The sequence below is a fragment of the Serinus canaria genome, chromosome 1 (genome assembly GCF_022539315.1).
Source record: "Serinus canaria isolate serCan28SL12 chromosome 1, serCan2020, whole genome shotgun sequence".
NCBI lineage: Eukaryota > Metazoa > Chordata > Aves > Passeriformes > Fringillidae > Serinus > Serinus canaria.
In genome coordinates this window covers 94,583,987-94,600,292 of record NC_066313.1, presented here as the reverse complement: position 1 = coordinate 94,600,292, position 16,306 = coordinate 94,583,987, and the positions used below count along the sequence as shown (strand labels likewise).

At 40.2% G+C, this 16,306-nt stretch overlaps 1 protein-coding gene across 4 annotated transcripts in view; it reads right to left on the bottom strand.

The window, feature by feature from the left end:
* SHROOM2 (shroom family member 2) overlaps positions 1-16,306 on the bottom strand; it is a 115,765-nt gene that overhangs the window by 48,892 nt on the left and 50,567 nt on the right. The window contains exon 1 of one of the 4 annotated variants that reach the window (XM_050973054.1): positions 5,755-5,865. The exons of the other annotated variants lie outside the window; for them this stretch is intronic. The gene's annotated coding sequence lies outside the window, so the exon portion shown is untranslated. Of the gene's footprint in view, positions 1-5,754; positions 5,866-16,306 lie in introns of those variants that run through there. 4 annotated transcript variants of the gene reach the window in all.

Genomic DNA, 16,306 nt, shown 5'->3' with positions numbered 1-16,306 from the left:
ACATACCAATACTTCATTAACAAATATATATTTTTAGTAAATCTGTATATGCTGGGGGAACAAAAGTCCTCCCAATCCATGAGGGTTTTTTGCAGTTCACCAATCTTTTTGTTCAGTAAATTAAAACACACCAGAAGACCAACATATAATGTAATTAACTGGGTATGCAAAAAGCCACTGCAAAGCAACTGCTAAATCATTTATTCAATGTATTAAAAACATGTTTGGATTTTGTTAGTCTTCTGAATTCATGGCAGGAAAAAAAAAAGGAGGCTGAATACCACCGTGAGTCTGCAATTACCCACAGGGGCCTCAAATAAAAAGAAATTGACAAAATAACTGTTTTTCATTCCAGAAGCTGTTATATGTATTTGTCACTGCAGATTTGAAGAATTCATCCAACTGCCTAACATGGGAGCTCATGATTAGAACTAGATGATTTTTCTAAAACAAAACAAAAAAAAATTTTTAATGAGCACTTAATTTGATCTTTCTTCTTACTCTCCCTTGAAAACAGACAAACAACATTCCTTTCTATAGAATACCAAAGGAGTCATCATCCTATACAAAGATATTTGGTATTATCCATCTCAGACAACTATATTCAAATTACTTCATGCCACGTTAGTCACCACTGGCAGATCTATCTGCCAAGGAAATATGAAAATGAAGTATCTAAACTCTGGCAAAAAGCTATCACCCAGCAGCAAAACTCTGTAAGGAACGTGAATGGTTTCTTGTGCCATTCTCGGTAATTAAATACATGCAAGAGTTATCCTAATTTAGGCTAAACCAGTTGCTATCAATTCCATAAACAAAGCTCTTGATTAAGTCAAATACAATGCTCTGCTCCTTTCCCCTTGCCATTTTCAGTGTTTTCCTGTCTTCTGACATAGACACATCTATATCTTTGGATGTAATAGCAAACCAAGTGAGGACAAAGCATCCAAAACTTGAGGTGGAACACTTTTTCTGAACAGTCTCCTGCTTTATTTTTTCTTCATTTATGTAAAAATAAAGGAAGGAAGGTGGTATGTATGTCTGAAAGAATATGAGAAGAAAGGAAAATACAGAAAGAAAAATACTGAAAATTTCCATGCATAAATTGTGTATTAATGGATTTCCCAAATTAAAAAAAAAATCCAGAATATATTTTGAAGTAAACCTTCACTGTCACTCATATCCAATAGTGATTACACATATATATATACATACACATATACATATCTCTCTATGTAGATTCATGCATAGACTTACACATATATGCAAAGTGACTGTTTAGGCATTTCTAGTTCCAAAATATCCACAATTTCTCTGACCAGGCTGATGGTTTTACACTCTAGCCACTGCTTTTTTGGTCTTCCCAATACATTGAAGCACTTCTAAATCCTGTCCCATTACCCACTTATGAACTCACCTCTATGCTGCCTTCTAGAGCATCACAGCCTCAGCCACTTCCTTTCCTTTCTCTTAAGCCTGTCCTACTGCCTTTCCCTCTGATTCAGTCTTAGATGCCCCAAGTTCCTACTGTCCTGGGGCTAGACAGCAGCAACTTAAATGCCTTTTCTAAAGTAGACTCTGTGCCAGCATACACACTGTCCATCCAGGAGAGCCTTAAACATCCTTTCAAGTAAGGACAGAAGATACAGTAACTGCATTAGCCCCTCCAAAATGCCAAAAAACAGGGCTTTCCCAGGAGAGGCAGAAACATCAGGACTTGAAATTTTAACTGTAGAGGTATCACACCCTCACTTTATAATATAGAGATTAAACTTAAGATGTGTAAAATGTCTTTTCATGGTGAGCAAAAAAACCAAAAACTATTGGTAATTATCATCACGGCAAGAATTTTAGGGCCATGTCTTTTATCTTTGCAGATCTGTAGTGAGCTTTATAAAAACAACACATACCATCTCCTCCTTTTTTCAGGGTCATTCCCTGAATACAAAAAACACCTGAATGGAACTCTGTTTCAGATGAAGCCAAAACCTGTCTGGATTTACATCCGTCTTGCTCACAAAAGGAATTGTTAAATCAGATGCACTGCAGGAACATTTACTGAAATATGTAATTAAGAAAATATTTGGAACAATACTGCCAATCCCCATTAGAAAAAAATACAGTTATTTTCATCCAAAAAAACCCAGTTGGAGTAAGAAATAGAACCAACTCAACAGGCCCACATAGAGTCTTATTGCTTATCTATTTAAGAGCTTGCACTTGTTAAGTACTCTAATACTGCTTCTCAGCCTATTCTCACAACACTCGGAATTCTCTAGTAATCTTCCAAATAAATACTGGTCACATCACACAGCATTCAGGACCCTTTTACTCTGGCTTAGCCATAACTAAGACAAAAAATGAGTGTAATACTGTAAAAAATTACAGTACTTTCCACATTAATAAAGAACTGAATAAGTTTTTCATGTAGAAATTTTCCGTTGAGGCATCTTGGTCTCAGAAGGACAAGAGAGATTTGATAGAGAAATCTGCTCCACAAAAAAAAAGAAAAAACCCACAAAAGAAAAACCAAGCAAAACCTCAAACTAAACCAACAACAACAAAAAAAAACAAACAAAAAACACCAAAAAAACCCCAAAAAACAAAAAAAACACCCCAAAACAACAAAACAAAACCAACCAACTGACCGAACAAAAAAAAACCCACCAAACCAACACCAAACTAACCAAACTCCCAAAAAAACTCCTCTTCTCATGAGCCCTTCTGGATTTCATATATAAGTGCAGATAAAAATTTCTACTTCTTCCACTGAATTGAGGTAGCTATGCAACTGTAAATCGCTCTTTGATATACAGCATGGTTTGTAAAAAGGATTTTTATTGTCATAAAAAGCTGTTTTCAGATTAAAACAGACATTAGTTTTGGCACATTACAGAGCTCGTAATTTGGGCAGGAAATCTCAGCTGCCTTAACATGCTGGATGCCCAAGGCATAAGGTGGTTACAGTTGCACAATCATCAAAGTAACCTCTCCCTGCTTACCTCCCAGGGCAGCTCAAGTTTCAGGTGAAATTAATTGTTAGTTCCAAGTAAAATCCCGTTCTTAATCTCCAAATGATGACTGCAGCCATAACAGCATTATAACACACAGCAGTACAATTTGAAACACACATCCATCTATAATTTCTCCACTGGCAAAGGGCAGATATTTTCCTGCAACTTCTTGGAGCATGAGCTACTCTCTTCCTATGCCTGTACTCACTCAGGCCAAGTATTTCCAACATGTGTAGACTCTTGACGGAAGTAGAAGGAATCTGCATGGGCAAGTATAATGCTGTCTCTGAGAGCTCCGGCCACCCTGTGGGGAGGAGCCTGACCCTAAGAAATGCATTCCGTGCCCTCCATCCCTAGGGGGCAGTTGGAGACTGCAGTAAAAGCAAGTGCAAGAAGCTGGGTGCTCTGCTGAGGCTGGTTCCATGTCCTGCTTCATCTGCTGATATTTCATTCTGTGAGAAACAGAGCTGTTTCCCTTGATTTGGATACACTGAGAATAAGTACAAACCCTCATTTTGAGCAGATATATGGCAGCCCTAAAACACAATCACCTGGAGCTAGAACACTAATGATGACCAGACAACTCTCATTTCTGGGATTCCTGGAACAGCACTGATTTTGCTTGGGGAACTAGGTTTTTAGGTTTATTTTAAAGAAATGGAATGTGCCAAGATATGCACCCAATTTAACATCATTAGACTTGAACACTGGGTTCAGTCACTTCAGAGCAAAATAAAAGCTATTTTCCAAGCAAAATTGAAAACAGAATCACTTCACACCAATGACAACACAAATCTTCAATAGATCATTCTTCTTCAAGCCCAGCTCACACCAGCCTTTCAGATCTTAATCTTTAGCCACCCTCATTATCACCAAGTGTAGGTTTTACAACAGAGTAAACTGGCAAAAGTAGAATAATAAATGCCCACAGGTTGAAACATGTGCTTCGATACACAGAATCAAATCAGAAACAATCTAAATTTTCCAAGCCCAAATCAGTTACAATTGATGACCAAATACAGGAAAAAATTCTCTAGTTAATATTCATAAATAGTTACTCCTGCTGCCAAAGCTTGTTTGTTAAAAAGCTGCAGGAACTATCAGCATCCCTCCAACACGATCAAGTAGTTTAATACCTGAATTCATCCATGCATTCTTCCTGCATAACTCAAGGTATCTATAGACAATCTTGCAACAGACCACACAGATACTATGACTACATTCACATGCAAATTGTACCTACATCACTATTACTAAACTTGGAGCACTGAATGCACCTCTAACAGTGAGTACTCAGCTGTTTGCATTATATGTGCTACATTTAGTCACCTTCAGATGGGAATCAAAACTGGCTTTTAATACTCCTTCTAAGGTAGTGCAGAGCTCTGCACAAGAATGTTTGAACAACCTCAAATAACAGAAAAGGTATCTTCATATAGAAAAATATCACTGAGACACACTGAATACCACATATGAGCTCCATGTGACTAATGGAAATCTTATATTTTATAGCTTTACTCAAAGTTCAGTGAAGTCAGCAGAAACGTGAGATGGGCTTTATGTGCCAGTGCTCTGTTATGTATTACTATGTTATTATAAACCAACAGCAACCTGCAGCCGTTGATCCTAACTCTTCTGGGATCCTTCCCCACAAATACAGTGGGGATATCCTACCTGAGCAGCCCTCTTGGGTCAGAAGGTCCATTAGCCTCCCTAGATTAAGGATTTCTCTAATGGAGCTGACTGGCCTGTCTGGTCACGACTAAGAAGATGGAGACAGAAACACATCCTGAGCCCACGCTGCTTCAGCACCCCACCTTCACAGCATATATGTGCTTGACAAGCTGGAAGCAGTGACTGCCTGGCAGTGACAAAAAAAAAATAAAAAAATCCTAAATTAATCATTTAACTCCCTCCCCCTTCCTCAGTGTAAGACAAGTGTATTTAAATGGTTAGGCTGTTTTTCCCCCACTTTTGCTCAGTACTTCATACTCCTCTCCTTCCCAAGCAGAAACCCCAAAACCCTTTCTTTAGATTTATTATGAAGAACAAACCATTTTGGTCTCACATTTGTCAACGTACTCATTTCCTCTTGCACTCTTCTGTAAAAATCCCCTTCCACCCTCGTGTAAGCTCTGCTCATATTGGCAAACAGCTCAGAACCTGGGAAACTTTTTCCACCAAATTTTCTTTCCACACCACTAAAAGCTCAAGGCTTAAAAACTCTCAGGCCTTGACACTTTGAGTTTTACTAAGAGTGACTCTGCCACTCCACTTGCCTCCATCCCATACTGGGTTGAAGAGACCACCCAAGAAAACGGGTTACAGACCTCTTAGAAAGTAGCAACGCAAACCACCCCAGTGCCCAGCCCAGCTGGGAGATGAGCGGTTTTGCTCAGTAAGACAAAGCATACTGAAGCCATGTCTGCTTGAGAAATGGGAGGCAAATTTGAAAGCAAAAATAAAATACTCTTTTCAAAGTCACCTTCCCTCTTCCACACCTGCAACTCCACTTCAACAATGCTATAATGAAATTTTAATTGGATGCATTTAAAACAACAATGCATAGCTTTTCTTATCCCACTCATCTCCAACAAGTTACAAAATACACAAAAAAAGCCAAGAGAAAAGGCACCCTGAGCACTGGCTTATCCCAACATCAGAAAGAAGGGGTGAGGAGCTGCCAGAGCTCATGAGTGTCCCACGTCCTGTCCAGCCTGGCACAGCCGTCGGTACCTACCCAGGCTCCGTGCTGGGCGGTGCCTCTTCCCTCGGGGTCCAGGCAGAGCTCCCGGCTGGCGGAGCAGCCTCCCGACATGGAGCGGGACCGGCCCGAGAGCCAAGCGACGGGGCCGAGGCTCACCGGGGGTGTTGGTGGCACCCTCCTGGGCTCTGTCCCTGCCAGACACGGGCGATGCCGGCCGAGCAGAGCATGGGACTCCTCAGCCCTCTGCCACCGGCTGGCCTGTGCTAATCTGCGGCCGCCAGCTTAGGGATATAATTAGACTCACAAAGGAGCCTTGTTAGCGCTCCCCGCTAAGAGGCCGGAGCACTCCAGATTAGTCAGACCCGCGACTCTGCCGATGCGGAGCTCGGCGGGGAAAAGCTGAACAAAGCCCAAAAAATGAAACCAGAGGACTCTTCCTGACGGAGGAGGAAGGAGGGGGATTTTTAGTTTTCGTTTTAAGAGGCGTTTGACATGCAAAATGCACTGACATTATGCTGCTGAAACTGTTCATTTGATCTGTTCTATCCTTTTCCAATATTCTAAGCAAATGCATGAGCAGGTAAATAGATGGGTCTGAAGCACTGCATCGTAAAGACGTTAATGTCACCTATGAGATGACAAAGCTAAAAGAAAATCTCTTAAGACCAGATGGATCATCAGTGGTAGTGGAGAGTTACAGATGTTTTTCCTACACAGACATTCTTCTCGGGGAGCAGCACTTTCCCTAAAAGAGAGGCATCCTGTTACATCCCTAGAAATAAACCACCTCAGTATATAGACACTGGAAATCATCACCTACAGGTACATCCATCCCCCAGGGAGAGTGACGTTACAAATTCTGAACAATTTAGTTTAAAAGTCTTCTGAAAAAATAAGCTTTACCCTATAGTTACACAATTAATCCCCTTCTGCTAGCCAGATTTGCACATGTAAGCTTGCTTGATGGTTGTTGACCATCATAATACCTGAGGATATAAAGGATACAATAACAGGCTGCACAGAGTTTCTTTGAGGGAAAATGAAGAAAATTAATTATACTGTACCATCAATGATTGGCACAGGAGAAAAAAGATAAACTTTCTTCTTACACACTGGCCTATGTGCCACAATTGTGTTTTCCTTAGGTTCACTGACCCATCACACTAAACAGCAGCTATACATTTTTTTGGTTCTGTTCCATAACAGGGCAGACTGATTGCACCACAGCATCCTTACCAACTGACTGACCCCCATCCTGCATGCGTAAGATGAACAGCTTCTCACAGTTCAAGGCAGGCTGCGCTTATAGTTGTAAAGGAAAATCTGGAGGTTCTAGGGATTTCTAGAAATACTCAAGCTTCAGCAAGGAGGTTGGCTAAAGGGCAAAAAGTGGTCTCATTTTATGCAAGCATACATATTTGGATTTTAATAAGAAATACAATTGAGACAGCATATGACAATAACAAATTACAAAGAAGTCCAACAGCTCAACTGTGTGAACCTGCTGGAAAGCTAGATGGCATCTGGCAAAAACTTTCTCAGCCATATTGATATAGTCTATTAAACAACTGCACTTCATATGAAGGTGAGAGTATAGATTACTCAGAGATGTTAAACCTAATACAATGAGGTTTTTTTGGAAATAGCCTTTAATAAAGGTAAGCTAAACCTAGCATGATGCCTTGCTTACTAACATTAACACACTTCTGTGTGTGCATGTGCATACTCAGTCCACAGGAAGGCAGACTCTGACTTAACAGCTGGCTTTTCTAACAGTGTTTCAGAAAGAGTCCAACAACCATGGTGTTATTGCTGTGTTAATGAGGATGCAGACCTAACAAATGTTATTCTTGGTGACTTATTAAGAAAAAAAGACAAGTAAAATTCAAGGGGGGGAAAATAACTTTTTTTCCTGGATTTCCAGAAGCAAGTCATCCTCTCTCTACATAACAGAAGAATAAATTGCATAGGGTAGATACTGTTGAGTCTGCTGTCTAAAAAATCAATGAGAATTCCATTGATACAGTGGTAACACACAAGAAAAACCAACTATTTCCTTAATTTTAAAGAGAAAGAAAACCCGAGCCTCAAAATACAGTTGACTAATAGGATTTTTAATTTGCTTTAAAAAACCTCTTTTCAGTCTTAATCTGCAATCAGATACTGCTGGGCTGTCCTGCTAGACTGCTGCCAAAACAGCAAACAAGCTCATCTTACCTTCACTTCAAAGACTGCTGGGCACAGCAGTACATTTGCTGGAAAACAGATATAAACAGTCACATAATTGCCATGAAAGCTTTCCCGGAACACTATTTGAAATTTTAAAAATATCCCTGAAAGAACTAGGATTATCACAGTGCTTATGTGACATATAGGATCCAAAGATGAATGAAGGTGGGTGATCAGACAAATGCCACACAGGAATTCAGCCTACAGAAGAAGAGAGACTTTGCAGTCAAGGGCCAAGATCCCTCTCATTCAAAGCCTTATCTCAAGTGTAAACCTGCCTCTCTAAGAGAGTACAACTAAATAAACAACCTGGAATCATTACTCCAGTTGCTGTTGGGTTACAGCATACAAGGAGAAGGAGACTACACCCAACATCACACCCTGGGTATTAATAATGCAGACATGCCTATAAAGTTATGACACTGGATGCACAATCCCAATAGTATCAAGTCTATGAAGTAGCAAACAACTGCTAATTAGTAACTGTTCTTGAAAGAGGACACTGTATGTCCCTAGTTCAAAAGAAATCCCTGCACATCACAATCTGAGCTTCCAGGCTTGGCCTCCTTTCTGAAAATTAAAACATCAGCTAAAAAAGCTGTATTAAAAAAACAGAATAGGTCAAGAGTTAACCCCCATCTTCTCCTTTCCCAACCCCAGAATGAGAAAACATAGATTTAGGGTGGAAAGTTTTCAATTTTTCACCAGGATCACACATATCAGTTTCACTTGAAAAGTTTCCCAAATAATTTTTCATTCCTTTTAATAGCCAAAGTTGTAGGAAGTAACTTGCTCATCACCAAGAGCAGCACCACAGTAAGAGCAGTACCTGCAATCAAGCCAGTAAATGAAGGTGCCCATCCCAGTCTCTCCTCCACCTGACTGGCTGCCAAGGCAGATTTCATTCCCTCCCAAGCCTCCCCCATCTGTCCACCATCCAAAGGCATTTGGCTTTTCACCAAAAGTATACAAAAAAAAAAAAAAAAAAAGGCTAAAAACCTGAATGCTCAATATGCCTGTCCCTTTGAGATCTTCTGGGAAACATGCTTGGGACACTTTTGCCTTAACTGACCTTTCTGCACTATTAAAATATATATTACCACATTTAATTTAGGAACTTGCAAAACCACCACAGTATGCTTGCTTATCCAACACAGACTGTTGTGTCCTAAGGCAAAAATTTCTAAATAATATACATATTTTTGAAATCTCTTAAATGTTTAAATGAAAGTAACAACCACAAGAGAGCGCTACCAGCAAAGGATTCCATCACAGGGAGAAATCAGACTTTAAGCTATTCAGTATAATAAAAAAATAAAGACTCTGGTTAAGCAGTCTTCTTTGCACATCCAAAAGCTGACCTCAGACATTTAATTGCTATAGCTGCGATCTTCAGAAGTCAGGAAATATTCTGGATGTCTCCATTTTTGAAGGTGGAATTTGAGATAGAGCATTGACTCTCTCTTCGTTTCAAAGGGAGATTAGTCAGCAGTTTCTGCATTTTTCACACCCTTAAAATGACCCACTCCAACACTTGAAATTAAAAGCTTTTCTAGTATTACCAGGATTTTCCTGAATGTTTGTTGCTGACTAAAACTAAATGCAATGAGTTAAAACAACAAAACTGAGGCCTTGTTGTTGTTTATGATCTCTGTGTACTGAGTATCTGAATACCCTGTACTCCCTTCTTACTTATCTTTTCAAGAAAAGTGCCAACAAGTTATAACAATGAAGTAAACTTATTTTTCTGGAAGCAGCAAATGGAACTGCAGCACTTTTGTCCATGCAAAACAGAAGGAGTTCCTGTTTTTGCAATTTCAGCTTCTAGTATCTTATCATAAAAGGAAACGACTTCCAAAAAGTATCCCCAAAAAAGAAGTGACCTAGAACTTAAAAACAATAAAATAAAAACATAAACATGCTTAACTTATGGACTTCTAGGGGGAAGGAGAGGCTCTAAAAGAGAAAGCAGTAATGAAAGCAACCTATTAATATTCAGGTATTATTACAATGGCAAATTGAACCAGCATTTTGACAGACAAGTTATTGACAGAATTCTATTATATGGCTACCTGTAGAAATCCCTAAAATTTCAGCAAAGCATCATAGTCTACCTTAAATGCCCATTCTCACATGCCAAAATTCACACAAACGTCTACACAATCGCCTTTTGCCTTGCTGTCAACCATGGGGAGATCTCTAGGGACTGTAGCACTGCTCTTTGTTTTCTCCTCCCATGTATCAGGTAACCAGTTGGTCTGACCTCCCAGCTGACAGTCATCCTGCACCTGAAAAATGAAGCAAACAGCAACACCACACTGCAGCCAACAGAGCCTCTTTTAATGGAAGCCATGCTGGAAGGAGCATGACTGTCACAGCACAGCAGCTCCTTTCCTATCCCACGCTCTAATAAATTGCATTGTACATAAAAAGAAACTAAAGAGACCTGCAAAATGCTGTGCTTCTTTCTGTGAAAATAAATAAATGCAAATAAATTATCAACCCTAGTGCCCTTAAAGATTTCAGTCATTAACTTGAAGAAATCAGGATTTCACCATCACAGTTTGCTCAGGTTTTCCTTGTTCCTCAGCCCAACTGTACAGGCTTGAGCAGGATAGAACAGCAATTTCATTTATAAATAAGATATGCACTGTCAACAAAGAGGTATTAATTTGTATGAGGTATAACATCATAAATCTTCCTGCCTTCTGAATTCACAATAGACTTTCATATTCTGGAACTGTTTTTCCCTGCTCTGCCTTGGGGAACTAGAGAGACACATGTGGATGTCTGAGATAAAAGTATTGCTCTTGGGATTTATGGTATATTATATAAACTACTTTATTTTTCCCTCATCCTTATTTTTTGCACATTCTACTGCCTTTTGACAGCTAGATAGCATTAAACTCCTGATGTCACCTTCTTACCTCAGTTTTTACCATGGTTTATCAGAATTCTTCAGAAGGATAATAAAACATTTTTAATGAGTATTTATCATTGGAAATATCTAAAGTGCTTCACATATTGAATAAATTGGTTCTGGCAGAATTTATTTTCAAGTACCTTGGAAATTATCATGTCACGTAAAGTGCTAAAGAAATTAACATTTACGGTAAATACAAAATAAGCATTATTTTATAATAACGCTGAATATAATGTTCTTTTATAATATAACACTGAAGAAAAAGACAGCCTCTGACAGGGCCAATGCAAACAGCAGCAGCAGGAGTCCAATCAAGAGCTTTTAGGCTGTCTTACCATGGCTGAGGTGAGGGAGCAGGAAGCAGAGCAGCCTTCAGACACATTCCCTCCTGCCATCTTTGCCCAGGATGGGCAGAGTGAATGCCAGAGCAGCACACAGCTGCCTGTGCCAGCCCAAAACGCTGCCTTCAGCAAGAAGGAACTTGCCACATCCTTGGGGCACGCAGCCACAGAAACCCTAGTGCTGCTTGTGGCCAGAAACAAGAGGTGTGTTTTGCCTCCCAGCCACTCACCACAACAAGCTTACCCTTCAATAGTCATCCCAAATGACTTGGGGTTCCTCAGAAACCACATTTCAAATACTGGTCTTTCTGCACAGGTGTGGTGTTTTCCCACACCGACTTCAGCAGTAATTTACCTCACCACGTCCAAGGTGACCCAAAAACAGGAATGGGGAAAGGGAATTCCTCTTGTCCCAGGGCATTTCAGGAGACAGCCCAGCCCTACTTCATCTCCATCTTGGTTAAAGCACTACAACCACACGATGCAAATTACAGAGCCCCCACAAAGAACTGTGCCACAAGCTGGTACGGTTCAGGTTTTACCTGAGAAAGCTATTTTGCTCTGACATGACCTATGCCAGACCAGTTACCATCTCCCAGAGTGCCTTCTTCCCCATCACATGCCAGCCCTGGTTCAGCTGCCCACCTGCTGCCAAGGCTGGCTGCTCCATGAGCCAGATCAAAGAACTAATCTGGTTTTGATTACACCCCTCAGAAATTTCCCCAAACTTTGGCTTTTGTCATTCTGTCCTTCCTCTGCACTCAGCATAAAGCTGGCCTAAAAGCACAAGGGCTGTATAACTCAGCAGTGTGGTAGCTGTGACTCTGTGCCAGACTTGGTTTTGCCAGGTGATCCAGTATTATGCAGATTCAGTAGAACAAACCATAAAATACCCTGAGTTTCTTGTGCAAGAGATAAGATGTAAATTTCTTCTGTTATTCAGTAACTAAATCTGCAACACACTTGCATTCCTGCCCTTCTTTGAAGTGGTCACATTTCTGAAGTTAAGGGTTGGATTCAGAAATTATTTAAAAACTTCTTTATAATCTTCTCAAATTGAAAGGTGTTACATGTAGTTACTTGAGCAAGTAGAGCATAAAATCTCTACACTCAATATGGTAGATACTTGATGCTGAAACATGTAAGAAGTGCCAAGTTGTTGCCAATCATTTAATCCTCAGGATGGGAAATATGTAACCTAAAATAAAATTTCCACACGGAGAAAACTGCAACACATTGAAATAGGAGTATTATTCCTACTCTCTTGAAATTGGACATGTACATCTCCACATCCTTGACTAGTGTTACAAACCCCAACACTCTAAGGTGCTTAATAGCAGTCCCAAACAATTAATTATTTCAAAACATATAGAACATACACAGAAGCATGCCCTCAACGTGCAAAGATCATCTCTGACATAAAAAGATAATTCATTTGGTCTTTAATGGATAGGTTTATAATTCTGTTTCAATCAGGAGTCTGAAGATATCTACAGTATTATTGAACACAAAAAAATTATCTGTGTGGGCATGCAAAAGTATTACGTGAAATGAACAAGTCTTCAGACCCCCAAAGTTTAGAAGGCTCACTTGTTTTCCTCTCTCTCTCTCTCTCTCTCTCTCTCTCTCTCTCTTGCTCAAAGGGCTACATATTAGAGTTTCCAGCATACTACCTTGTAAAAAGCTATGGTTAGATCCTGTAAGCACTTATTTTCAGTCATGTGAGTGCTCCTACTAAACTGGATGAGACTACTCATGCTCAAAATTAACCATTCTGACAAGTACACGCATGATTGAAGGGAAAAAAACCCACTACTAAAATCCAGTCATGACTCACCGGTTGTTACCGTTTGATGGATATCCCATTCCACAAAAAAGCTATGTTGCCCAATTTTGGTAATTACTTAAAAAAACTGAATAGCACTGCCACAAATAACCTTTTGAATAAGCATATTCAAGTTACAGAATATTCCTTTTATCTACAAAGAAACTGTGCCCTTCCCTAGTAGCCCAAACATTGTCCTAACAGAGTTGCCTTGGTAAAATATTGACATCTGTTGTCATTTTGGCTTCCTGTTATTTAAGCTTTACAGGGCAGATTTTTTAGATTTGCAAAGAAATAAATTATGGAAGTTGCCACAAAACAAAAACATGTCAGTCATGACATAACTATTTGAGAGAAGCCTGACAGTTGTATATGACAAACATCCAAAATCACAAGACAACAACTTGCTCTTTGAAACCAGGGACAATATACCACCAACTGGAGAACTAAATCTTACAGTCACCTCAAGCATCCATCAGTGTGTCATTAACAGCATGAATCAAATCATGTTAATGCAACCAAGAGGCAGGTGAGGTGGGCAGAAAAATCAGGAAATAAAAGTGCTTTTTAAATGTACAACCCCACCAAAAAGGCAGTTGGCATGGGAAACATCCTGGGTAGTATTGCTAGGGTTACAGGAAAGGGAATGTGGATTCACACTGTTAATGTGTTGGGTTAAGTGACTGTGATGCAACCAGGAAAAATGGTCCTCATCAGGGCTTTTCCAAGGTAAAATTTGCTGAAAATATAAGATGGAAGTGTGTGTTCCTCCTTTTGTCATGTCCATTCCCCTTCCATCAGTAGTGCAGGATCACACAGTTGAAGGATGAGGAACTCAGTGAAGGCCCAGCCAGCCTTGTGTTTGCCTATGGAGAAGCTGGAAGGCAAAGCAGAGCAGGAGGGGATCTCCATATGGGCTGGTCTACTCTGTGAGCCCCAAGTGAGCATGTGTGTACAGGGTGGTTTATTTGGCAGATGCTCCATTAAACATTCCTTCATAGAAAGATCCTGCTGGGATTACTAGGCACTCCTTAAAGCACAGGACATCCACCCCAAGGTTCTCCTGAGCTGGGCCTGGAGGAGCTGTGCATGATGCACTCGCATGATGTGCCACGTTTGTGCCTATCTCGTTCCTGCCACCCCACTGTGAGCCATGGTACCTCACTGGCAGCAGCAAAGGAGACAAAGCAGTGCCCTAGCCTGGTTATGCCATGTCACATATCCTGAAATATATGGCTTACCCCCCTCTCCATCACCAGGCATGGCTGGGGGCAGTGTTTGTGTCCATACCTGACACATATTTACACCTGTCCATCCTGCTGAGAGCAAAAGAGGGGGCCCACAGCAATATACTAACCAACTTCTCAATTTGCCAAGTGGGAGTTAAAAAGTCCCCAGCCCTTCCACCAACTGTAGTCCCACAGAAACGTTCATGCCTTGCACTTGAAAGGCGTGTGTGTCTGTTACAAATACCTACTCCCAAAGATCTGCAGCACATCTGTTACCCAGCTGTCAGTTCCAATAAATATGGGTGACAAGGGGCTATCACACCTGCCCACTTCTTACAGCAGTGGTACACGTGTGCAGATAAAGCCCTGGAAAGCTCTATTACAGTTTCCAAATTTTACATTGCCAAAGTCTGGCTGAAAATAAAGGAATTTAAAAAAAAATTTAAAAATCCATTCTCGGTCAGTTAAGGCCAAGGTCAATCTTTAAAAATCCATTCTTGGTCAGTTAAGGCCAATGTCAATCTTTAAAAAGGAGGAATTAGGCTACTGGGCAACAAGAGAGAAACCACTGCTATTTGTTTTGCCATAACAAACCCCAGTTCCAGAAGAAATGAAATCTAATTGAAAGACAAATGAGATTTCACTTGTAATCAACAATGGTTCTCCACAAGTGCATTTGGTTTATTGAGCAGTGCTTTTAACCATAACCATAGACAAAATAATATACTAAATGTTTAAAAGTAATTTAGTATACATGTAATTTTGCAGATTGTTTCCTATACCATTTTGGTATCTATGAAAATAGAATTATCAAGGCCAAACACAGGTAGGAGACAGAATTCACAGTCCTCCATCTCTATCTCATAATTGCACAGAAAAAAAAAATCCCTCAATTTTCCCAGTCATCTCACAAATTGATATTCTCAAGTTTCACAGAGTATTTCTGCAGCCACAAAGAGCCATGAAGTAGAGAGTTAGCTACTCCACAGGTCATAAACAGGTAAGACTATATCTCCTTGCTAAGTTACACCAAACCCATTGCAGAAAGGACACTGGTAGTGCTCAGCAGATTTCTGCTCAGACTGTGACAAATTTCAGTGATCTCCCAACTGAACATTGTAAATGTCTGTCAAGACTTTTATTCACAGATTTCTGCTCAGATCTCAGATGTCTGAAACAGTAATGTACAATCTTGGAGCCCTCAAGACATTCATTAAAAATTCCTTGTTCTGTGCTTTAATTAAGAGCTGACTGTCTTCATGAAGTACCATGCAAATACAGATAACTCTAACTTTCCATGTCTAGGTGTTTATAGCACAAGTATCTTGAAAGTCACTTCCCTTGTTAGGATTTTGCACAGTAATGCCAGCATGCATACTATGCTTCCAATGACAAGTGTGTTTGCTCCCTCTCTTTCCCTCCTGAACAAGGGACTTCCTCAGCATTGCAAAAAGAGCTTGCACTTCAACAACATGAAGGCACAACACCAAAATGCCACAGAAAGGCAAAAACCCAACAAGTCCTCATATTTATACAGTGTGGCCAAAGTCCAGAACTTTAGAGCTTGTTCTCAGGGACTGGCAATACCTTCAGAGCTGGCCAAGTTAAATGAATTCAGCTTCTCATCACCAGCAGACCCCGTGGAAAAGAGGCTGCTCCTTGCCTTGCCCACCCATTCGAGTGCTGCTAAGAGAGGACTCAAGGAGCCAAGAGGACAACCCATGTAACTTCTTAGGGTGACTCCCACTAGTGAAAATCTCACCTTGCCTTTAATAAATAACACATGACAGCCTCACCTATCTGCCAACTTTGAAGTTTAATGTCTCTCATTAATACATAGTGAAAAATCACTCTTACTATGGATTTGTAATACATGCTTATGTGTAGCATGTGCAAAAGAGTGAAGATGGTATGTAATGAAAGGAATTTAAGTTAGAAATATACCAAAATACTTGAAGTACACAGAATATGGCAATCACCTCAACATCAGCATTCGGTATCGACACTCAGACCAACTTCATTTGTATGCAGATATGCA